The sequence below is a fragment of the Gopherus evgoodei genome, chromosome 2, assembly GCF_007399415.2.
Source record: "Gopherus evgoodei ecotype Sinaloan lineage chromosome 2, rGopEvg1_v1.p, whole genome shotgun sequence".
NCBI classification, from domain to species: Eukaryota; Metazoa; Chordata; order Testudines; family Testudinidae; genus Gopherus; species Gopherus evgoodei.
The window spans coordinates 296599984-296624186 of NC_044323.1; the positions used below are offsets into that span (position 1 = coordinate 296599984).

Here is a 24203-nt window from a genome sequence, read left to right on the forward strand (position 1 = left end):
CCCCTAATCACTTCTGCTGCCCTACACTGGACTCTTTCCAATTTTTCCACATCCTTCTTGTAGTGTGGGGCCCAAAACTGGACACAGTACTCCAGATGAGGCCTCACCAATGCCAAATAGAGGGGAATGATCACGTCCCTCGATCTGCTGGCAATGCTCCTACTTATAGTGCCAAAAATGCCATTAGCTTTCTTGGCAACAAGGGCACACTGCTGACTCATATCCAGCTTCTCATTCACCATAACCCCTAGATCCTTTTCTGCAGAACTGTTGCCTAGCCACTCAGTCCCTAGCCTGTAGCAGTGCATGAGATTCTTCCGTCCTAAGTGCAGGACTCTGCACTTGTCCTTGTTGAACCTCATCAAATTTCTTTTTGCCCAATCCTCTAATTTCTCTAGGTCCCTCTGTATCCTATCCCTGCCCTCCAGCATACTTACCATTCCTCCCAGTTTAGTGCCATCTGCAAACTTGCTGAGGGTACTGTTACCACGCAAGATCTCTTTCTTGACTGGTAAGAGCTAATTTAGACCCCATCATTTTATATGTATAGTTGGGATTATGTTTTCCAGTGTGTATTACTTTGCATTTATCAACACTGAATTTCATCTGCTATTATGTTGCCCAGTCACCCAGTTTTGTGAGATTCCTTTGTAGCTCTTCGCAATCTGCCTGGGACTTAACTATCTTGAGTAGTTTTGTATCATGTGCAAATGTTGTCACCTCATTGTTTACTCTAAATTCAGGTATAATAATCAAATTTATATTTCACAGCCCCAGAATTCAGAATCTCCAACCTATTTCAAGTCCTGTTACACACAGATTCAGCGATTCCAAGGCTAGAGTGATCATTGTGATCATCTAGTCTGACATCTAGTCTGACACAGGCCACAGAACTTCCCCCAAAAAATTCCTAGAGTAGATCTTTTAGAAAACCATCCAATCTTCATTTAAAAATGGTTAGTGACAGAGAATCCACCATGACTTTTGGTAAATTGGTCCAATGATTAATTACCCTGTCCAAAATCTACACCTTATTTCCAGTCTGAATTTGTTTAGCTTTAACTTCCAGCCATCAGATGTTAGACCTTCCTCTGCTAGACTGAAGAGCACATTACAGGTCTCTCGCAACTTACGTGCATTTAACATGTGCAATTTCAACTATACGCATACGGCCGGACTGGGGGGCATGGCCTCAAGATTTAAAGGTCCTGGGGCACCAGCTGTGGCTGGGAGTCCCAGGGCCTTTAAATCACCCAGGGGGCTCCCAGCTGCAGAGGTGGCTGGTAGCCCCTGTGGTGAACTAAAGGGTCCGAGGCTCCAGCCATTGTGGAGCTCCGGGCTCTTTAAATGCCAGCCCCAGCCCGGCTGCCCAAGCTGCGGGTGGGATTTAAAGGGCTCCTCCGGGCTCCCCACCATGGCGGGAAGCCCAGCGGAGCCCTTTGAATGCCACCTGCAGCTCCGGCGGCGGGGCCGGGGAGGGGGTGCATTTAAAGGACTCCACCAGGCTCCCCACCGCGGCGGGAAGCCCAGCGGACCCCTTTAAACCCCGCCCGAAGCTCCGGCAGCAGGGCCGAGGCCAGTATTTAAAGGCCAGCGGGGAGCCCGGTGGAGCCCTTTAAATGCCCCCCAGCCCGGCTGCAGGAGCTGCGTGCGGGGTTTAAAGGGCTTGGGGATATAATTTTGGCTATATGCGGTTTTCGCTTTATGCGATAACCATGGAACCGAACCCCCGCCTAAGATGAGACTTGCCTGTATCAAATATTTGTTTCCCAGGTAGGTGCTTACAGACTAATCAAGCCATCCTTTCATCTTCTCTTTGTTAAGCTAAATAGATTGAGTGTGTGGAGCCTATCGCTCTAAGGCAGGTTTTCTAACCCTTTAATCATTCTCGTGGCTCTTCTCTGACCCCTCCAATTTATCATCATCCTTCTTGAATTGTGGCCACCAGAACCGGACCCAGGATCCCAGCAGCGCTCGCACCAGGGCCACATACAGTAACTGGCACAATAACCTCTATGCTCCTACTCAAAATTCCCATTAATGTATCATCTAGCGTGACTAGCCATAGGTGTCCTTCTTATGTGAAAGCTTTGCAACTACGGCCCTGATTTAGCAGCAGCAAGAAGCCCAACTGGTTCCATGGGAAGAGCCTTTTGATATGAGACATAATTCATTACAAAAGGGAAACCAAGCCTGTGGCACAGACAAGAGAAGACGAGAGAGGTTCAGCAGGATCTCTCCCACGCATACTTCCTATTTCCTCAGGAAAGCTCGACCTTCCTCTTTGGCTGCTTACCCATCAGCCATTCACTGCGGTAAACAGGCTGCATCTACACTGACCCACGTCTCATTTCTGGTGATGAGGCTGGGGCCTGACTAAGCTTCCCAGCTACAGTGACTGAGGCACAAAGAGACTGAAACACGTGTCCCAGGTCACAGTTAAAATGGGCCTGGACGAGGCAGCACAGTGACAGCAGCACGTGGTCATGGTGCACTCGCACGTCATGTGCGAGTGGAAGAACTAGATGAAGCTGCCCAAGCACTCCACTTCTAGGCTGCTCCCCTCACACCTAGAGAAGCAGCAATGTCAGGGAGAAGGAGGTGGGAGCAACTCAGGAACGGTGCATGAGCAAATCACGTAGGGGTCCCAGGACAGGGACAGCAGGGGAACTGCAGGTAAGAAGTGAGATACATGGGCACACCTGATGGAGCATCCCAGGACTGGCAAAACACTTTCATACATATTACAACCTGCAAGAGTATCAACTCTCCAGCCCAGGTCAGACAGGACACAATCTCAGACTGACTTTCCCTTTGAAAGGACCACGGTAGAACATGGCCCAAGTCATTGACACTGATTTCACATTCTCCAGGAACAGAAAGTTATTACCTTGAACCTTGGTTAATCTATAGCCCAAATGCTGCCATGAGCTGTCCTGGGAGAGGCAGAGAAAGGCGTGAGCTGCATTCCAGATGGGTGGGGGGGCCAGCGGGGCCGGGCAGAGCTCACTGCAGCAATCAGCTCAGGAGGGAAGGAAAAGTGCTTCCACGTTGCAGCTATCTGTGGTTTCCATCCATCAGCACAGAGAAAAGTGATGGGCTGAGGGGCCTCCCAGAACCAGGCGCTTACAGCATTGCCCTGTCCCTAAAAAAAACAACAAAACAGACATGTCTATAGCACCCCTCCATCAACAAGCCAAAGGGCATGGCAAACACATACACAAGGAGCAGAGCAGCACCGAAATGCAGCTACCTCTCCAATCGGACATAGCAGCGGTTTAACAGCACACAGCAACACTGTCCAGCTATTTACAACAGAGATTGAATCACACAGCCCCTCTCTGCAGCACCAAAATGGGAGAAACCCCTTTCTGAGAAAACCCACTCCATTACCAGCGCCACTTCTGGCACCATCTAGATGTTACAGCTAAAAAGCCTGATGCTTCTTTAGATGTCCAAAGTCACACACCCACAAAATGCCTTGCACACGTACAGGACTAGAGAAATAATTCAGCAATAGACCCATCTAATACAATACAATCCACAATAAACTAGAGAGGGAACACTCTGAGCCCAGAACAGAAATCCACTCCTCAATTCCCCTTGGAAGCCTATTCCAGAATTTAGCTGCCTTTAGAGTTAGAAAGTTTTTCCTAATATCTAACCTAAATCTCCCTTGCTGCAGATTAAGCCCATTACTTCTTACCCTTCCTTCAGTGGCCATGCAGAACAATTGATCACCACCCTCTTTACAGCAGCCCTTAACATATCTGAAGACTTAGCAGGTGCCCCCTGAGTCATCCTTTCTCAAGACTAAACACACCCAGTTTTTTAACCTTTCCTCAGAGGTCAAGTTTTCTAAACCTTTTGTCACTGTTGTTGCTCTCCTCTGGACTCTCTCGTTTATTCACATCTGGTGCCCAGAACTGGACACAGTACTTCAGCTGAGGCCTTCCCCAGTACCGAGTAGAGCAGGGCAATTACTTCCCGTCTTATCTATGACACTCCGGTCAGTAAGCACCAGAATGGTATTAGCCTTTTTTGCAGCTGCATTACATTGGTGACTCATACTCGTTTTGTGAGCCAGAAGAACTGCCAGATGCTTTTCCGCAGTACTACTGTCTGGCCAGTTATTCCCCATTTTGTAGTTGTGCATTTGATTTTTCCTTCCCGAGTGCAGTACTTTGCACTCGTCTTTGCTGAATTTCAACTTGCTGGTTTCAGACCGTTCTCCAATTTGTCACGGTCATTTTAAATACTAATCTTGTCCTCCAAAGTGCCTGCGACCCCTCCCAGCTTGGTGTCATCCACAAATGTCTGTGTCTACTCTTAAAGAACAGGGGGTGTCCAAACCTCACACATTCTCAAGCTGCACTAGCCACTCGCCAGAGGCCCAAGAGTCCAACAGGCCTGCAATAAAACAAAGGAGCCCAAAAGTCCAAGCACACGAGCCTTGGAACACTCGTATCAAGATGGAGCACAGCATTCTGGGAGCTACAGCATCTAAGGGCTGCTTGGGGCCTCACTGATCCTGATTAGAATCACGATTACCAAGAGGGCATGCTTGGGATTGACGGCTGGGAATGAAGACGTATGATGGTAGGAGTCATGGGAAGGGCTGGGAAATGTGTCCTCCAAGAGAAACTAGGCCAGTCCTTTGTGATCATAGAATCACAGAATATCAGGGTTGGAAGGGAACTCAGGAGGTCATCTAGTCAACCCCCTGCTCAAAGCAGGACCAAACCCCAACTAAATCAGATCATGAAAGCCCCTTCCAGCAAGGCCAGAAAGGAGAATCCCCCCCATGCGCACGCGCACACACACACACACACACGCTATCCCAGCAGCACCAACAGAACATAGACATGGGTGGAGAGGATGTTCTCTAACACTGACCACCTACCACAACAGCAGCAGGAAGGAAGGGCAAATGAGATCTTCCCTCTGGTGCTGGGGGTGTGTGGAGTGTGTCAAGGAACACCGGGAGAGGAGAATCTGCCCCAACACTCTCTCACCTCTCCACTCTCATCAACTGTCTTCCCCACAACCACCAGGGAGATACGAAAGGGGGGAAATGCCCATTTCAAACCACCCCCGTCCGACACCAGCACTAGGAGGACTGAGGAGGGGGAACATCCCCTCACACCAACCCCTGCCCTGAGGGTGGGAAGTAGGGGTATACAGACGGGAGCTCCCCTCACACTGCCTCTTTTCCTCACAGCACCAGCGGGTAATACTGCCTGGGAAAACTTTCTCCACACTAGACCAGCACCCCATAGCACCAGGGAGGATGGGGGGGCCTTCCCCACACACTGGTTCCCACCCCTATGGCATTGGGGTGACGGGGGAAACCTTGGCACACGCTGACTTCTCCTGCCACAGCACCGGGGAGGGGGGGAACCTCTGCCCCAGAGCACCAGGGGAGCTCCCCTCACACCGCCCCCTCCCGCCATAGCACTGGGGAGATGGGAGGAACCTCCCTCTATGCTGCCCCTCCCCCAACAGCATCACAGGCAGATCTGAGGGGAACCTCCCTGCACAGCACCAGGGGCAGTTTTGGGGGAAACCCTCCCCTCCCTTTCCCCTCCCCAACAGCACCAGGGGCAGTTCTGGGGGGGACCTCCCCTTCCCCCCCGGGACACTCCCCATCCACCCATCCCCGGGGCAGATCTGGGGGGGGACCTCCCATCCACCCAGATCCGGGGCAGATCCGGGGGGGGGGGGGACACTCCCAATCCACCCAGATCCGGGGCAGATCCAGGGGGGACGGACATTCCCTATCCCCGGGGCAGATCGGGGGGGGACCCTCCCCGCCCCCCCAGCCCCGGGACAGATCCGGGGGGGGACACTCCCAGCCCCGGGGCAGATCCGGGGGGGGGACACTCCCCGCCCCCTCAGCCCCCGGGTGGACAGTCCCCCCCAGCCCCGGGGCAGATCCGGGGGGGGACACTCCCCGCCCCCCCCAGCCCCGGGGCAGATCCAGGGGACACTCCCCGCCCCCTCAGCCCCCGGGTGGACAGTCCCCGCCCCCCCGCCAGCCCCGGGGCAGATCCGGGGGGGGAGACACTCCCCGCCCCCTCAGCCCCCGGGTGGACAGTCCCCGCCCCAACCCCGGGGCAGATCCGGGGGGGGGTTGGGAGCTCCCCGCCCCCGGTCGGTCCCCGCGCTCCGGGCCGGGCCCTGCCGAGGCCGAGGCGGCAGCCGGCTCCTCACCTGGCCGGGCGCTGGGGCGGGGGCTGCCGGAGCCCGGCCCGCGGGGTGACAATATGGCGGCCGCGCGCCCGGGCAGCAGCGCCGTGGAGCGGGACGGGAGCGGCAGGGGCGGGGCCGGGCCGGGCCGGGCCGGGCCGCCAGAGGGCGCCAGGGCCTCGCACGCGGTCACTTCCGCATCCCGCCGGCCCGCACCATAGAGTGCGGGAGAGAGACGGCGCCGGCCGGGGGCGGCCTGGTACGTCATGGGACCATAGAGCGTTGGGCTCTTGTGTTCGGGGGGTCCTGCTGGGGCCAGGGGGAGTCAACGCCCCGCCGCCACGGGATCCTGCTGGGTCAACCCTGACTGAGGGGGGCGCTCCCTACCGAACCCCCTTCCTGCCACTGCTCCCTAAAGCAGAACAGCTGGGCTGGGGCATTGGGGTCAACCCTGCCTGAGGAGGGTGCCCCCTACTGAACCCCCTTTCCCCCACTGCTCCCTGGAGCAGAACAGCTCCCTAGTGCTGGGATGGGACATTGGGGTCAACCCTGACTGAGGGGGTGCTCCCTACCGAACCCCCTTCCTGCCACTGCTCCCTGGAGCAAAACAGCTCCCTACTGCTGGGATGGAACATTGGGGTCAACCCTGACTGAGGGGGGTGTGACCTACTGAACCCCCTTTCCCCCACTGCTCCCTGGAGCAGAATACTATTCCTACTGTTGGGCAGGGGTCCTGGGGTCAGATCAGCACTGACTCAAACAGAGCAGGTTGCCTGCTGCTCCCTACAGTCTGAGGAAGTCACCTGCATGGCTCCCTGATGTCTTAGGAAGCTTCCCCTCCAAGCAATAACCCAGTCTGAAGCTTCTTAGTTTTTGAGATGTTTATGAATGAAAGTGAAATTCCCTTGATATTTTTAAGGCAAATAAAAATGAATTCCAAATCCCATCCATAGCTAATGCAGCCTGAATTTCTCTGGGCAGCATCTGTGAAGGGGGTATTGCAGTTACGGTTGAAATCAGGGGTCCCCACCTCCTCTGGGATCAAAGGTAAATTAAATAGCTGTGGTCCTAGATTTGCAGCACTGACTACTAGCAATAGCTGAATGCTGCTAGAATGGGCTTGGGGAGGAGAAGCCTGTAAGATTCATAGGCCCTGGTGCCCTTCCCACCATGAATCATATCTCAATGTTATGTCCTTGATTTTATGTCCCAGGACACGTTGACTTCAGCTGAATTTGCAGGTGCTGAAGTCACCTAAAGGAAAAAAGATGTGTGTGGAGGGGACAAAGTAAACAACAGAATTGTGCAAAGGAGAAGAGAAGAAGAACAGACTCCACTGATACGGAACAGAATCCACAGACTAAAACATAATGTGTTCCACCTACATTCACTGCACTACTGCCCCAGTGTGACAGACCAATGCCTCATTGCAGATGTACTGGCCACCCCCCCATGCTATCACCACATATCCAAACAGCCACTCTCCCCTACTAATCTTCCTGCACTCTTTCATGGTGGCTCTCCTTTCTGGATCCCCACAGAGCCATTTCCCCCATTCCCAGACACTCTATAGTCCACCAGACACCCTAAGCTCTCCCTGGGAGCAGGGTGATGACTGAAGTGTGAGGGAGGTTGGGGCAGAGGCTAGGGAATGCAGGTCAGATGGGTGAGCTCAGTGCTTCTGGGCTTACCTACCATTGCTGCCTCAGTTCCTCCTTGCACCAAGTCAGCAGCAGCGTGAATAAAGCCCACGACAGCTCATGCTCCAAAACGTCTGTTAGTCTATAAAGTGCCACAGGATTCTTTGCTGCTTTCACATTTTCAAAGGGATTCACAAATTGATGGACCTCGGTTTTTGGGAGCCCAGCTTGAGATATCATAGACCTAGTTTTCAGAGGTGCTGAGCACCCATCAAATACGTGAACATTTTTGAAAATGTAGGTCTAAGGGGCTGTTCTCCTGCAGCCAAGAGTCTCCTGGTGCCAAAGAACTTTACACTTTGAACTAGAGATGGAGGGGTTTTCCCCTTGCAGAGTGAAAGGGCCTCCAGTCATAGGAAGGCTTCCCACACAGGGAGGAGACCGCCAGACTTGGGGCCAGAGTCTTTTCTGGCACTGGACTGCATCCAACAGCAAAACACGTCCTAGGATGGGAAATGTAGACTGAATAAGAGGAAATGCAGCAGGGAGATGTACTCAGCCATGGAGCAGGCTCCCACTGGGCTGGGCGAGAGCCCCCTCAGGTTAGACCTGAGGTGGGCAAACTACAGCCGGCGAGACTGTCCTGCCTGGCCTTTGAGCTCCCGGCTGGGGAGGCTAGCCTCCCAGCCCTTCCCATGCTGTCTCCAATCCCCTGCAGCCACACCGCCGTGCGAGCAGCATGGCTGCACGCTCCTGCTGAGCAGAGTGGCAGCGTGTCTAGCTCTGGCCGGGTGGCATGACTGCCAGACATGCTGCTCTGAGTGGCATGATGAGGGGGTCAGGGGGGTGGATAAGGGTAGTGGGTCCTGGGGGGGCAGTCAGGGGACAGGGAGCAGATACACAGGAAAAGCCCTGGGAACATGTGAATTTCATTTCCTGTTTGATCAGCGTGGCAAACGCAGCAGCACAGGTGACCATGCAGTCCCCCCAGAATTGTTGAATGTTTCTACACTCCCCGTATCATCTCTGCCCCTGAGATTATTGCAGATTAGAAGGCCAAAAAAACCGCACTCATGATGACATGTTTTCTGAGCTCATGCAGTCCTCCCGCACTGATAGGGCACAGCTTAATGCACAGAGGCATTCAGTGACAGAGGCCAGGAAAGAATTAAGACAGCACGAAGAGCGGAGGCAGGATGTGATGCTGAGGCTAATGGGGGAGCAAACGGACATGATGAAGCATCTGTTGGGCGACCAAACGGACATGATGAAGTGTCTGTTGGAGCTGCAGGAAAGCCAACAAGAGCACAGACCCCCACTGCATCCACTGTATAATCACTTCCCCTCCTCCCCATGTTCCATAGCTTCCTCACTCAGACTCCCAAGAACGCGGGGAGGAGGCTCCGGGCACCCAGCCACTCCACTCCAGAGGATGGCCCAAGCAACAGAAGACTGCCTGTCGTTCAAACAGTTTGATATGTAGTGTGGCTACAATAAGCAATGTGGCCGTGTCCTTCTCTCCTCCCGCACCTCACCCGGGCTACCTTGTCTGATATCTCAGTTCCACAGGAGTGCGGGTCTGTGACAGGGAGAGGGAGGGAGGTGCCGGGCAATGCCACGGAAGTGCGGGTCTGTGACAGGGAGAAGGAGGGAGGTGCCGGGCAATGCCCTGGGGAGTGTGGGTCTGTGACAGGGAGAGGGAGGGAGGTGCCAGGCAATGCCACAGGGAGTGTGGGTCTGTGACGGGCAGGGCAGGAGGTGCTGGGCAATGCCACAGGAGTGCAGGTTTCAGACAGAGAGTGGGAGGGAGGTGCTGGGCAATGCCCCAGGGAGTGCGGGTCTGTGACAGGGAGAGGGAGGGAGGTGGTGGGCAATGCTCTGGGGAGTGTGGGTCTGTGAGAAGCGCAGGGAGGAAGGTGCCGGGCAATGCCCTGGGGAGTGTGGGTCTGTGACGGGCAGGGAGGGAGGTGCTGGGCAATGCCCTGGGGAGTGTGGGTCTGTGACAGGGAGAGGGAGGGAGGTGCCGGGCAATGCCACAGGAGTGCGGGTCTGTGACGGGCAGGGAATGAGGTGCCGGGCAATGCCACAGGAGTGCGGGTCTGTGACAGGGAGAGGGAGGGAGGTGCTGGGCATTGCCCTGGGGAGTGTGGGTCTGTGACAGGGAGAGGGAGGGAGGTGCTGGGCAATGCCACAGGTGTGCAGGTTTCGGACAGAGAGTGGGAGGGAGGTGCTGAGCAATGCCCCAGGGAGTGTGGGTCTGTGATGGGCAGGGAGAGAGGTGCTGGGCAATGCCCCAGGGAGTGTGGGTCTGTGACGGGCAGGGAGGGAGGTGCCGGGCAATGCCACAGGAGTGCGGGTCTGTGACAGGGAGAGGGAGGGAGGTGCTGGGCAATGCCCCGGGGAGTGTGGGTCTGTGACGGGTAGGGAAGGAGGTGCCGGGCAATGCCACAGGAGTGCGGGTCTGTGACAGGAAGAGGGAGGGAGGTGCTGGGCATTGCCCTGGGGAGTGTGGGTCTATGACGGGCAGGGAGAGTGGTGCCGGGCAATGCTACAGGAGTGCGGGTCCGTGACAGGGAGAGGGAGGGAGGTACCGGGCAATGCCACGGGAGTGTGGGTCTGTGACGGGCAGGGAGGAAGGTGCCGGGCAATGCCCCAGGGAATGCGGGTCTGTGACGGGTAGAGAGGGAGGTGCCAGGCAATGCCCCAGGGAGTGTGGATCTGTGACAGGGAGAGGGAGGGAGGTGCCGGGCAATGCCACAGGGAATGTGGGTCTGTGACAGGGAGAGGGAGGGAGGTGCCGGGCAATGCCCTGTGGAGTGTGGGTCTGTGACAGGGAGAGGGAGGAAGGTGCCAGGCAATGCCATGGGGAGTGCCGGTCTGTGACAAAGTCATGGAGGGAGGTGCCGGGCCATGCCACAGGGGTGCGGGTCTGTGACAGGGAGAGGGAGGGAAATGCTGGGCAATGCCCCAGGGAGTGTGGATCTGTGACAGGGAGAGGGAGGGAGGTGCCGGGCAATGCCCCAGGGAAGGCGGGTCCATGACAGGGAGAGGGAGGGAGGTGCTGGGCTATGCCCCAGGGAGTGTGGGTCCGTGACAGGGAGAGGGAGGAAGGTGCCAGGCAATGCCCCAGGGAGTGCGGGTCTGTAACAGGGAGAGGGAGGGAGGTGCCGGGCAATGCCCCGGGGAATGTGGGTCCATGACAGGGAGAGGGAGGGAGGTGCTGGGCATTGCCCTGGGGAGTGTGGGTCTGTGACAGGGAGAGGGAGGGAAATGCTGGCCAATGCCCTGGGGAGTGTGGGTCTGTGACAGGGAGAGGGAGGGAGGTGCCGGGCAATGCCCCGGGGAATGTGGGTCCATGACAGGGAGAGGGAGGGAGGTGCCGGGCAATGCCACAGGGATGCGGGTCTGTGATGGGCAGGGAAGGAGGTGCTGGGCAATGCCTTGGGGAGTGCGGGTCCGTGACAGGGAGAGGGAGGGAGGTGCTGGGCAATGCCCTGGGGAATGCGGGTCTGGGACAGGGAGAAGGAGGGAGGTGCCGGGCAATGCCACAGGAGTGCGGGCCTGGGACTTGGAGAGCGAAGGGGGGTCTGAAGCAAAGGCCAAACCCAGAGCCCATTCTCCTCCTGCACCCTGCATGTACCAGAGACCAGGACTCCACTCCATTAGACTTGCTTCTTTTATGAAGCCCTTTGATGTGACTGCACCACAGAGCTGAATCCTCACAAAATACCTAACAGCCTTTTCAAATAAACCAACCTTCAGCATCTTCAGACTTCCACCATAATTGTCCCAAGCGGTGGATTTTCCCCGTGCACTGTCTGTGTAGCTGCTTTCTCTGTGCTCTGCTAAGCAAAGTCTGCCCAGTCGCTCCTAGACTGAAATCCCAAACAAGTGTCTGGTTTCTGTGGAACAAAATTAAAACTCCACAGCTCTGTCTGCTGGGGTGAGATTCTGCCCTGCGCACGCACCAGGCGGGCAATGGCGAAATGGCCCAGGTGACGCACACTGGGCAGAAAAATAGGAACTCTTCATGCACACGGCCAGGTTCTAAACTAAACCGAAGCTGCTCAGAAAAGAGTCCTGAGCAGCACTGAGGACGGCTACGTGAAAATACCTGGCCAACGCACGGCAACAGCGGTGACAAACGCAACGCTAGCCCGTTCCTGCCCTAGCAGGCCGCCACTAGCCCGGGCTTTGCCAGGCTGGTTCTGTTAGAACAAGAAATTGAGGGGGGGGATTGAAGTGGGGGAGGTGCCTGCACCCCGGTCCCTGAGGGGGGGGGGGGATTGAAGTGGGGGAGGTGCCTGCACCCCGGTCCCTGAGGTGGGAGGATTGAAGTGAGGGAGGTGCCTGCGCCCCGGTCCCTGAGGTGGAGGGGATTGAAGTGGGGGAGGTGCCTGCACCCCAGTCCCTGAGGTGGGGGGGATTGAAGTGGGGGAGGTGCCTGCACCCCAGTCCCTGAGGTGGAGGGGATTGAAGTGGGGGAGGTGCCTGCACCCCGGTTCCTGAGGTGGGAGGATTGAAGTGGGGGAGGTGCCTGCACCCCGGTCCCTGAGGTGGAGGGGATTGAAGTGGGGGAGGTGCCTCTGCCCCGGTCCCTGAGGTGGGGGGGATTGAAGTGGGGGAGGTGCCTGCACTCCGGTTCCTGAGGTGGGGGGGATTGAAGTGGGGGAGGTGCCTGCACCCCAGTCCCTGAGGTGGAGGGGATTGAAGTGGGGGAGGTGCCTGCACCCCAGTCCCTGAGGTGGGGGGGATTGAAGTGGGGGAGGTGCCTGCACCCCAGTCCCTGAGGTGGGGGGGATTGAAGTGGGGGAGGTGCCTGCACCCCGGTTCCTGAGGTGGGAGGATTGAAGTGGGGGAGGTGCCTGCACCCCGGTTCCTGAGGTGGGAGGATTGAAGTGGGGGAGGTGCCTGCACCCCAGTCCCTGAGGTGGGAGGATTGAAGTGGGGGAGGTGCCTCTGCCCCGGTCCCTGAGGTGGAGGGGATTGAAGTGGGGGAGGTGCCTGCACCCCGGTCCCTGAGGTGGGGGGGATTGAAGTGGGGGAGGTGCCTGCGCCCCAGTCCCTGAGCTGCGGGGGATTGAAGTGGGCCTGTGTTATGCAGGTGGTCAGACCAGATGATCTCAGCCATGATATTTAGCCAAAAAGTCTCATTTTGCTCTGCTGTACCTTCGAGAGCACTGCCCTGACTTCTGGCCCGATGCTGTCAATATTCCCAAGCATTTACTCAACACTGCCTGAAATAATGGTGTGACACTGCACTCTATATTCTCCATAGAGATATTACGTTATGATTATAACGTCATCATAATGTACTTTTGTCATAAACAGATAGCTAAGGGTTAATGTCTCTTTCACCTGGAAAGAAGTAACCTGAAACACCTGACCAGAGAACCAATCAGGAAACAAGACTTTTTCAAATCTGGGTGGAGGGAAGTTTGTGTGTGAGTCCTTTGTTCTTGGTCTTGTGCCTATCTCTCTCTCGGCTATGAGAGGATCTCTATTTCCTGCCTTTCTAATCTTCTGTTTCCCAGTTGTAACTACAAAAGATCAGATAGTGATTTATATGGTTTTTTTGTATTTACATGTGTGTAGTTGCTGGAGTGCTTTGAATTGTATTCTTTTTGAATAAGGCTGTTTATTCATATTTCTTTTAAGCAATTGACCCTGTATTTGTCACCTTAATACAGAGAGACCATTTTTATGTATTTTTCTTTCTTTTTACATAAAGCTTTCTTTTAAGACCTGTTGGAGTTTTTCTTTTGGGGGAGGGGGGACTCCAGGGAATTGAGTCTGTACAGGGAATTGGTGGGAGGAAGGAGTCAGGGGGGAAAATCTGTGTGTGTTAGATTTACTAGCCTGCCTTTGCATACCCTCTGGGTGAAGAGGGAAGTACTTCTGTTTCCAGGACTGGAAATAGGGAGGGTGGAATTCCTCTGTTTAGATTCACGGAGCTTGCTTCTGTGTATCTCTCCAGGAACCCAGGGAGGGAACACCTGGACGGGGGAAGGGAAATGGTTTATTCCCCTTTGTTGTGAGACTCAAGGAATTTGGGCCTTGGGGTCCCCAGGGAAGGTTTTTGGGGGGACCAGAGTGCCCCAAAACACTCTAATTTTTTGGATGGTGGCAGCTTTACCAGGTCCAAGCTGGTAACTAAGCTTGGAGGTTTTCATGCTAACCCCCATATTTTGGACGCTAAGGTCCAAATCTGGGAATAGGTTATGACATGAGTGGCAGCGTTGTGGGAAAGATAGAATCCAGAAGCCAGTAGGAATATTATATTTTTCTTTTCTCTGCTAGGGGCTTTTAAGCAGAGACAGGTTGGTTTTAAAAGGAACCAGAGAGAATTTTTTTTCTCTGCTCTCTCTTGCAGTTTCTGGCTTGCATGTTAAGCAAGGAACCATTAAGCTGTGACAAAAGGGTCTTTTGTGACACAATAGCACTCCCATTAGCAGTCAAATACCAGCACTATACACATGCAAATAAAGTGGTTTTTCTGGTTTACTTTACATTTAAAAGATTAGCTAGAGGAAGAAAGGGAAAAAGGCACTGTTGCTAGGCAGACCCCAGGAGGCAACAGAGCATGCAGTTCAGATAATAAACACCGGAGGGCACGCCAACACAAGAAAACAGGAACCATGACTTCCAAGGAAAAAAGGGTGGCAGAAGAACAAATCAAAGAAGCTGAACACAGGCGACAACTGGAAAAAAGACAAAAAGAGGTGGCAGCTGAAATACCTAAGGAGAACATGAACGACTATAAACTTTTTCAAACCAAGGCCAGATACAGAATGGGGATAACCCCGGATCATGCCCATCGGCGTTTCAGAACCCAAAAGTGGAAACCAGATGTGTCATTTCCCAAACACGCCTACTACGTTGGGAAAAATTATGAGGCCTGGACACAATGTTAAATCCTTGGAAGAATTGCACCTCCTCATACAAATGGAGCAGTTCTTGGATGGTGTTCCTGAGGACATAACACGGTACATACAAGATGGAAAACCCAAAAATCTCACCGACGCGGGGGATATTGGAGCCAGATGGATGGGAAGTGGCAGAAAGCAAGAAAGCTACTGTCAAGGGGAACAAATACCCCAGAGGGCACACCGACCATAAACCCTACAACCGAGGACAGCCAAAGACCCCACATACAACCCAAGTAAAGCCACAAACGCCCTATTCTTCCACCTCACCAGTCTCCAGTAACTCACCTCGGCCCAGTGACCAGTCAGATGGAAGATGCTTCAAGTGTAATGAACTGGGACATATCAAGGTCAACTGCCCAAAGACCACCAACCGAGTGCAGTTCATTATATCTCCATCACACCAAAGATCCCCAGGCCCAGATGCCTCTCAAATACCCTTGGAGCAAAGGGAAAATTTGAGAGTGGGCGGAAAGAAGGTTACTGCGTGGAGAGACACGGGGGCACAAGTGTCAGCTATCCACCAATCCTTCGTAGACCCCAAATTCATCAACCCAAAGACCAAAGTGACAATTTACCCCTTCATGTCACAAGCTGTAGACTTGCCTACAGCTGAACTGCCTGTCCAGTACAAAGGCTGGTCAGGAATGTGGACTTTTGCAGTCTATGACAATTATCCTATCCCCATGCTACTGGGGGAAGACTTGGCCAACCAGGTGAAGTGGGCCAAGCGAGTGGGAATGGTTACACGTAGCCAAACCAGGCAAGCTTCCAGACCCATTCCTGTTCCTGAGCCGTCCACAGGGGCCCCGTCTGTGTTACCAGAGACCCAAACAGAGGTCGTGGACCTGGATTCCATGCCAACCACTGAAACAGCCACAGCACCTCCAGTCCCAGGCCCGGAACTGGAACAGCAACCAGCACCAGCAAGTGCAACCACATCTTCAAACTCAACGCCAGTGGGTGCCAGCGAGCCAGAACTGGCAGAAGCAACAGACAGCCATACCCAAAAGGCTCAGCCAGAGCCTGAAATACCCTCAGGTGCACCAGCGGAGAGCGGTTCACCAGCAACCGAAACAACCCCATCACCTACATCGCTTCCAGAGGGACATACAGAATGGGAAGAGACTGTCTAGGAAGGAGTATGGCAGAAAGAGATCTAGGGGTCATAGTAGACCACAAGCTTAATATGAGTCAACAGTGTGATACTGTTGCAAAAAAAGCAAACGTGATTCTGGGATGCATTAGCAGGTGTGTTGTAAACAAGACACGAGAAGTCATTCTTCTGCTTTACTCTGTGCTGGTCAGGCCTCAGCTGGAGTATTGTGTCCAGTTCTGGGCACCGCATTTCAAGAAAGATGTGGAAAAATTGGAGAGGGTCCAGAGAAGAACAACAAGAATGATTAAAGGTCTTGAGAACATGATCTATGAAGGAAGGCTGAAGGAATTGGGTTTGTTTAGTTTGGAAAAGAGAAGACTGAGAGGGGACATGATAGCAGTTTTCAGGTATCTAAAAGGGTGTCATCAGGAGGAGGGAGAAAACTTGTTCACCTTGGCCTCCAATGATAGAACAAGAAGCAATGGGCTTAAACTGCAGCAAGGGAGATTTAGGTTGGACATTAGGAAAAAGTTCCTAACTGTCAGGGTAGTTAAACACTGGAATAGATTGCCTAGGGAAGATGTAGAATCTCCATCGCTGGAGATATTTAAGAGTAGGTTAGATAAATGTCTATCAGGGATGGTCTAGGCAGTATTTGGTCCTGCCATGAGGGCAGGGGACTGGACTCGATGACCTCTCGAGGTCCCTTCCAGTCCTAGAGTCTATGAATCTATGAATCTATAATCGATCCCGGTTTGTTATAGACCAAGGACTGTTATACAAGGAGATTCTTTCTGGGGGACACCGGGAAGAATGGCAGCCGCAAAAACAGTTGGTGGTTCCAACTAAGTACCGGGGGAAGCTCTTAAGCTTAGCCCATGATCATCCCAGTGGCCATGCTGGGGTGAACAGAACCAAGGACCTGTTGAGGAAGTCCTTCCACTGGGAGGGGATGGGCAAGGACATTGCCAAGTATGTCCGGTCTTGTGAGGTATGCCAAAGAGTGGGAAAACCCCAAGACCAGGTCAAGGCCCTGTCATAACTTTAGTCCCAGATTTGGACCTTAGCGTCCAAAATATGGGGGTTAGCATGAAAACCTCCAAGCTTAGTTACCAGCTTGGACCTGGTACTTGCTGCCACCACCCAAAAAATTAGAGTGTTTTGGGGCACTCTGGTCCCCCTGAAAAACCTTCCCTGGGGACCCCAAGACCCAAATCCCTTGAGTCTCACAACAAAGGAAAATAATCCTTTTTCCCTTCCCCCCTCCAGGTGCTCCTGGAGAGATACACAGACACAAGTTCTGTGAATCCAAACAGAGTGACTCCCCCTCTCCGTTCCCAGTCCTGGAAACAAAAGCACTTTCGTCTTCACCCAGAGGGAATGCAAAATCAGGCTAGCAAATCCAATACACACAGATCTCCCCCTGATTTCTTCCTCCCCCCAATTCCCTGGTGAGTACAGACTCAATTTCCCTGAAATTTCCCAGTGAAAAAAAAACTTCAACAGGTTTTAAAAAGAAAGCTTTATATAAAAAGAAAGAAAAAATACATACAAACGGTCTCTCTGTATTAAGGTGACAAATACAGGGTTAATTGCTTAAAAGAAATATGAATAAACAGCCTTATTCAAAAAGAATACAAATCAAAGCACTCCAGCACTTATATTTATGCAAATACCAAAGAAAAGAAACCATATAACTTACTATCTGATCTCTTTGTCCTTACACTTAGAAACAGAAGATTAGAAAGCAGAAACTACTTCTCCAAAGCTCAGAGAAAGCAGGCAGACAGACAAAAGACTTAGACACAAACTTCCCTCCACCCAGAGTTGAAAAAATCCAGTTTCCTGATTGGTCCTCTGGTCAGGTGCTTCAGGTGAAAGAGACATTAACCCTTAGCTATCTGTTTATGACAAGCCCCTTTCCAGCCACTCCCCATAATTGAGGTCCCATTTCAGCGAGTAGCTGTGGATATTCTGGGTCCTTTCCCAAAAAAGACGCCCAGAGGAAAGCAGTACATACTGACTTTAGTGGACTTTGCTACCCGATGGCCGGAAGCAGTAGCTCTAGGCAACACCAGGGCTAACACTGTGTGCCTGGCCCTAACAGACATTTTTGCCAGGGTAGGTTGGCCCTCCGACATCCTTACTGATTCAGGATCTAATTTCCTGGCAGGGACCATGCAAAAACTGTGGAAAACGCATGGGGTGAACCACTTGGTTGCCACCCCGTACCACCATCAAACCAATGGCCTGGTGGAAAGGTTTAATGGAATTTTGGGGGCCATGATACGTAAATTCATCAACGAACACTCCAATAATTGGGACCTAGTGTTTGCCTACAGGGCTGTACCACATCCCAGTTTAGGGTTTTCACCGTTTGAACTTGTGTATGGTCATGAGGTTAAGGGGCCATTACAGTTGGTGAAGCAGCAATGGGAGGGGTCTACGCCTTCTCCAGGAACTAACATTCTGGACTTTGTAAGCAGCCTACAAAGCACCCTCCGACACACCTTAGCCCTTGCTAAAGAGAACCTAAAGGATGCTCAGGAAGAGCAAAAGGCCTGGTATGACAGACATGCCAGAGAACGTTCCTTCAAGGTAGGAGACCAGGTTATGGTCTTGAAGGCGCAAGAGGCCCATAAGATGGAAGCATCATGGGAAGGGCCATTCACGGTCCAAGAGCGCCTGGGAACTGTGAACTACCTCATAGCATTTCCCAATTCCTCACTAAAGCCCAGAGTGTACCATGTTAATTCTCTCAAGCCTTTCTATTCTAGAGACTTACAGGTTTGTCAGTTTACAGTCCAGGGAGATGATGCTGAGTGGCCTGACGGTGTCTACTACGACGGGAAAAAAGACAGTGGCGTGGAAGAGGTGAACCTCTCAACCACCCTGGAACGTCTGCAGCGGCGACAAATCAAGGAGCTGTGCACTAGTTTCCCCCCATTGTTCTCAGCCACACCAGGATGGACTGAACGGGCATACCACTCCATTGACACAGGTAATGTTCACCCCACTAGAACCCCACCCTACCGGGTGTCTCCTCATGCCCAAGCTGCTACAGAACGGGAGATCCAGAACATGCTACAGATGGGTATAATCCGCTCATCTGCCAGTGCATGGGCATCTCCAGTGGTTCTGGTACCCAAACCAGATGGGGAAATACGCTTTTGTGTGGACTACCGTAAGCTAAATGCGGTAACTTGTCCGGACAACTATCCAACGCCACGCACCCATGAGCTATTGGAGAAGTTGGGACGTGCCCAGTTCATCTCTACAATAGACTTAACCAAGGGGTACTGGCAAGTACCACTAGATGAACCTGCCAAGGAGAGGTCAGCATTCGTCACCCATGCGGGGGTTTATGAATTTAATGTCCTTCCTTTCGGCCTTCGAAATGCACCCGCCACCTTCCAGAGGCTGGTAGATGGTCTACTAGCAGGACTGGGAGAATTTGCAGTTGCCTACCTCGATGATGTGGCCATTTTTTCAGACTCCTGGCCCGAACACCTACTACACCTGGGAAAGGTCTTTGAGCGCATCAGGTAGGCCGGACTAACTGTTAAGGCCAAAAATTGTCAAATAGGCCAAAATAGAGTGACTTACCTGGGGCACCAGGTGGGTTGAGGAACCATAAACCCCCTACAGGCCAAGGTGGATGCTATCCAAAAGTGGCCTGTCCCAAGGTCAAAGAAACAGGTCCAATCCTTCTTAGGCTTGGCTGGGTACTACAGGCGATTTGTACCACACTACAGCCAAATCGATGCCCCACTGACCAACCTGACCAAAAAGACCCAGCCAAATGCAGTTAACTGGACTGATGAGTGTCAAAAGGCCTTTACTCAGCTTAAGGCGACGTTCATGTCTGACCCTGGGCTCAGGGCCCCGGATTTTGACAAGCCATTCCTAGTAACCACGGATGCATCTGAGCGTGGTATAGGAGCAGTTCTCATGCAGGAAGCAACAGATCACAACTTCCATCCTGTCGTGTTTCTCAGCAAGAAACTGTCTGAGAGGGAAAGTCACTGGTCAGTCAGTGAAAAGGAATGCTATGCCATTGTACGCCCTGGAAAAGCTATGCCCATATGTTTGAGAAAGGCGGTTCCAGCCAGAAACTGACCATGCTGCGCTAAAGTGGCTTCATACTGCCAAGGGGAACAACAAGAAACTTCTTCGTTGGAGTTTAGCTCTCCAAGATTTTGATTTTGATATTCAGCACATCTCAGGAGCTTCTAACAAAGTAGCGGATGCACTCTCCCGTGAGAGTTTCCCAGAATCCAGTAGTTAAAAAGTGTTCTTAAAATGTAGAAGTCTGTTAGTTATATACTTAGTGGTATATGTAAAGGTGCATGTGTTGTATTAATCTGTTTATTTTAAAGTTCTAGGAGGAAATCGCCGCCAGTGAGCTTCCCCACTGTCTGCAATTTGGGGGGCGTGTCATAAACAGATAGCTAAGGGTTAATGTCTCTTTCACCTGGAAAGAAGTAACCTGAAACACCTGACCAGAGGACCAATCAGGAAACAAGACTTTTTCAAATCTGGGTGGAGGGAAGTTTGTGTGTGAGTCCTTTGTTCTTGGTCTTGTGCCTATCTCTCTCTCGGCTATGAGAGGATCTCTATTTCCTGCCTTTCTAATCTTCTGTTTCCCAGTTGTAACTACAAAAGATCAGATAGTGATTTATATGGTTTTTTTGTATTTACATGTGTGTAGTTGCTGGAGTGCTTTGAATTATATTCCTTTTTGAATAAGGCTGTTTATTCATATTTCTTTTAAGCAATTGACCCTGTATTTGTCACCTTAATACAGAGAGACCATTTTTATGTATTTTTCTTTCTTTTTACATAAAGCTTTCTTTTAAGACCTGTTGGAGTTTTTCTTTTGGGGGGGGGGGGACTCCAGGGAATTGAGTCTGTACTCACCAGGGAATTGGTGGGAGGAAGGAGTCGGGGGGAAAATCTGTGTGTGTTAGATTTACTAACCTGACTTTGCATACCCTCTGGGTGAAGAGGGAAGTACTTCTGTTTCCAGGACTGGAAATAGGGAGGGTGGAATTCCTCTATTTAGATTCACGGAGCTTGCTTCTGTGTATCTCTCCAGGAACCCAGGGAGGGAACACCTGGACGGGGGAAGGGAAATGGTTTATTCCCCTTTGTTGTGAGACTCAAGGAATTTGGGTCTTGGGGTCCCCAGAGAAGGTTTTTGGGGGGACCAGAGTGCCCCAAAACACTCTAATTTTTTGGATGGTGGCAGCTTTACCAGGTCCAAGCTGGTAACTAAGCTTGGAGGTTTTCATGCTAACCCCCATATTTTGGATGCTAAGGTCCAAATCTGGGAATAGCTTATGACAACTTTATGCAGGATAGGTCATGTCAGATATTGGAAAGGTTCTGATTCACTGCATATGAGTATCCTATTTGTATGCATGTACCATTTTTGTATCTGAAGTTAGGAACATTGAATATGTATCAGTATCACAAAATGTGTTTACACATGAGGAACGCCCACTAGGCAAAAGGCTCCCAGTCTAGATGGCTGGCTGGGAAGGATTTATTCAAATTAATGAGCCGTTAGGAAGAACAATAGGCCTTAGAAGATTATTGCCCACCTGGACCCTTCCTGAGGCTACTACTAACAGCCTCCGAGTTATGGCTGCTGTGACACTACAGGGACATGTGATCAGGTCACCTGGTGCTGATCTCCATCTTGGGATATCAGTGTTTTTCCACTGGCTGGCGTGGGAATCAAGCTTTGAAACAAAGGGTTCCTGCCATATGCAAAAACTACATAAGGCAGGGGAGTGACATCATCATAGTGTTTCCTAATATCCAACCTAAACCTCCCCACTGCAACTTGAGACCATTGCTCCTTGTTCTGTTATCTGCCACCACTGAGAACAGCCGAGCTCCATCCTCTTTGGAACCCCCCTTCAGGTAGTTGAAAGCAGCTATCAAATCCCCCCTCACTCTTCTCTTCTGCAGACTAAACAATCAAGGTTCCCTCAGCCTCTCCTTGTAAGTCATGTTCCCCAGCCCCCTAATCATTTTTGTTGCCCTCCACTGGACTCTTTCCAATTTTTCCACATCCTTCTTGTAGTGTGGGGCCCAAAACTGGACACAGTACTCCAGATGGGGCCTCACCAATGCCAAATACAGGAGAATGACCGTGTCCCTCGATCTGCTGGCAATGCCCCTACTTATACAGACCAAAATGCCATTAGCCTTCTTGGCAACAAGGGCACATTGTTGACTCCTATCCAGCTTCTCATCCACTGTGTGATGAACTGGGACTGTTCTTAATGTGGGCTGTGAATGCTGAGTGGGGAGGGTTGGCCTGGGAGGACGGTCTGCATTTGGGTGGGAGACTGGCCTGAGGGAGGAGACCTGAGCAGGTAACGTGAGAACCGAGGAAAGACTTAGAGGCCAGGTGACACCTCTGCCCAGGAAACTGAACAAAGGCTGGGGGAGGAGACGCTGGAGAGTGAGGGAGTTTCAGGAGCTGGCTGGGGGATGGAGGGAAGGACAGACAGGGATCTGACCCCCCAATGGGGCTGTGGTGCTCCTGGGGCCCCAAGATGGACCTAACTGGGAAGATCCTGTTGTCTGTGCCTGCAAAACCTGTCCTGGACTGTCTTCCTGTCATCAAAACAAACCTTCTGCTTTACTGGCTGCCTGAGAGTCCTGGTGAATCGCAGGAAGCCAGGAGTGTAGGGCCCTGTGTCCCCCCCACACACACACTGTAGCCCCTCCGTGACACACTGTAGCCCCTAGGTCCTTTTCTGCAGAACTGCTGCCTAGCTACTCGGTCCCTAGTCTGTAGCAGTGCATGGGATTCTTCCGTCCTAAGTGCAGGACTCTGCACTTGTCCTTATTGAACCTCATCAGATTTTTTTTGGCCCAGTCCTCTAATTTGTCTAGGTCCCCCGTATCCTATTCCTACCCTCCAGCGTATCTACCACTCCTCCCAGTTTAGTGTCATCTGCAAACTTGCTGAGAGTGCAGTCCACACCATCCTCCAGATCATTAATGAAGATATTGAACACAACCGGCCCCAGTATCGACCCTTGGGGCACTCCGCTTGAAACCGGCTGCCAACTAGATGTAGAGCCGTTGATCACTACCTGCTGAGCCCGACGATCTAGCCAGCTTTCTATCCACCTTATAGTCCAATCATACAGCCCATTCTTCTTTAACGTGCCGGCAAGAATACTGTGGGAGACCATATCAAAAGCTTTGCTAAAGTCAAGGAATAACACATCCATTGCTTTCCCCTTATCCACAGACCGTTATCTCCTCATAGAAGGCAATTTAGGTTAGTCAGGCATGACTTGCCCTTGGTGAATCCATGCTGACTGTTCCTGATCACTTTCCTCTCCTCTAAGTGCTTCAGAATTGATTCCTTGAGGACCTGCTCCATGATTTTTCCAGGGACTGAGGTGAGGCTGACTGGCCTGCAGTTCCCCAGATCCTCCTCCTTCCCTGTTTTAAAGATGGGCACAACATTAGCCTTTTTCCAGTCATCCGGGACCTCCCCCATTTGCCCTGAGTTTCCAGAGATAACGGCCAATGGCTCTGCAATCACAACCGCCAACTCCTTTAGCCCCCTCGGATGCAGCGCATCCTGCCCCATGGACTTGTGCTCATCCAGCTTTTCTAAATAGTCCCGAACCACTTCTTTCTCCACAGAGGGCTGGTCACCTTCTCCCCATGCTGTGCTGCCCAGTGCAGCAGTCTGGGAGCTGACCTTGTCTGTGAAGACAGAGGTGTGACGTTATTGATATAAACTGGGACCATACAGAACATGGTTTGCAACCAAGGTTCTGCAGTGGCACCAAATCTTATGTAAAGGGGGTCATATAAGGTGTCTAAGAGCAGGTTATGGGTTACTGGTTATGATTATACTGTCTGTATGTCTGTATCATTATGTAGTTAAAGTTATAAGTATTGGCTCTATACTGTCTGTATTTCAACTTTGTGCTGTGATTCTGGGAGACACCCCAGACAAGTTGATGTTAGCTCTGCCTAGCCTGCTTGATGGCCCATTAAGGACCATCAGCTACACAATTGACCCATTGAGAGGAGGCAGGTACGCCTTGTAACTCAGCAGGGTGTGCAGGGACTTGCCCATGTGACTCCAGACTCCATTTTGCTGTAATTTTCCACAGTAAGAACAAAGAGGTTCTTACACCTGGAAGAGCCTATATAAGGCTGATGCCTCATCTCCATCTTGTCTTCAATCCTGCTTCCTACCTCTAGAGAGACTTTGCTACAAACTGAAGCTCTACACAAGGGACTGATGACCCATCCCAGTGGGGGATGTTCTCCAGAGACTTGATTTGAACCTGCAGTTTA

General features: G+C 52.2%; 1 protein-coding gene across 2 annotated transcripts in view; it reads right to left on the reverse strand.

Moving 5' to 3' along the window:
- The window catches only part of LOC115647216 (casein kinase II subunit alpha-like), a 46529-nt gene extending 40219 nt beyond the window's left edge, over window positions 1–6310 (reverse strand). For both annotated transcript variants that reach the window (XM_030554041.1, XM_030554042.1), the window contains exons 1-2: window positions 6214–6310; window positions 2891–3145 (exon numbers count right to left, since the gene is read on the reverse strand). The gene's annotated coding sequence lies outside the window, so the exon portion shown is untranslated. The remainder of the gene's footprint in view (window positions 1–2890; window positions 3146–6213) is intronic.
- Window positions 6311–24203: the final 17893 nt, after the last annotated feature.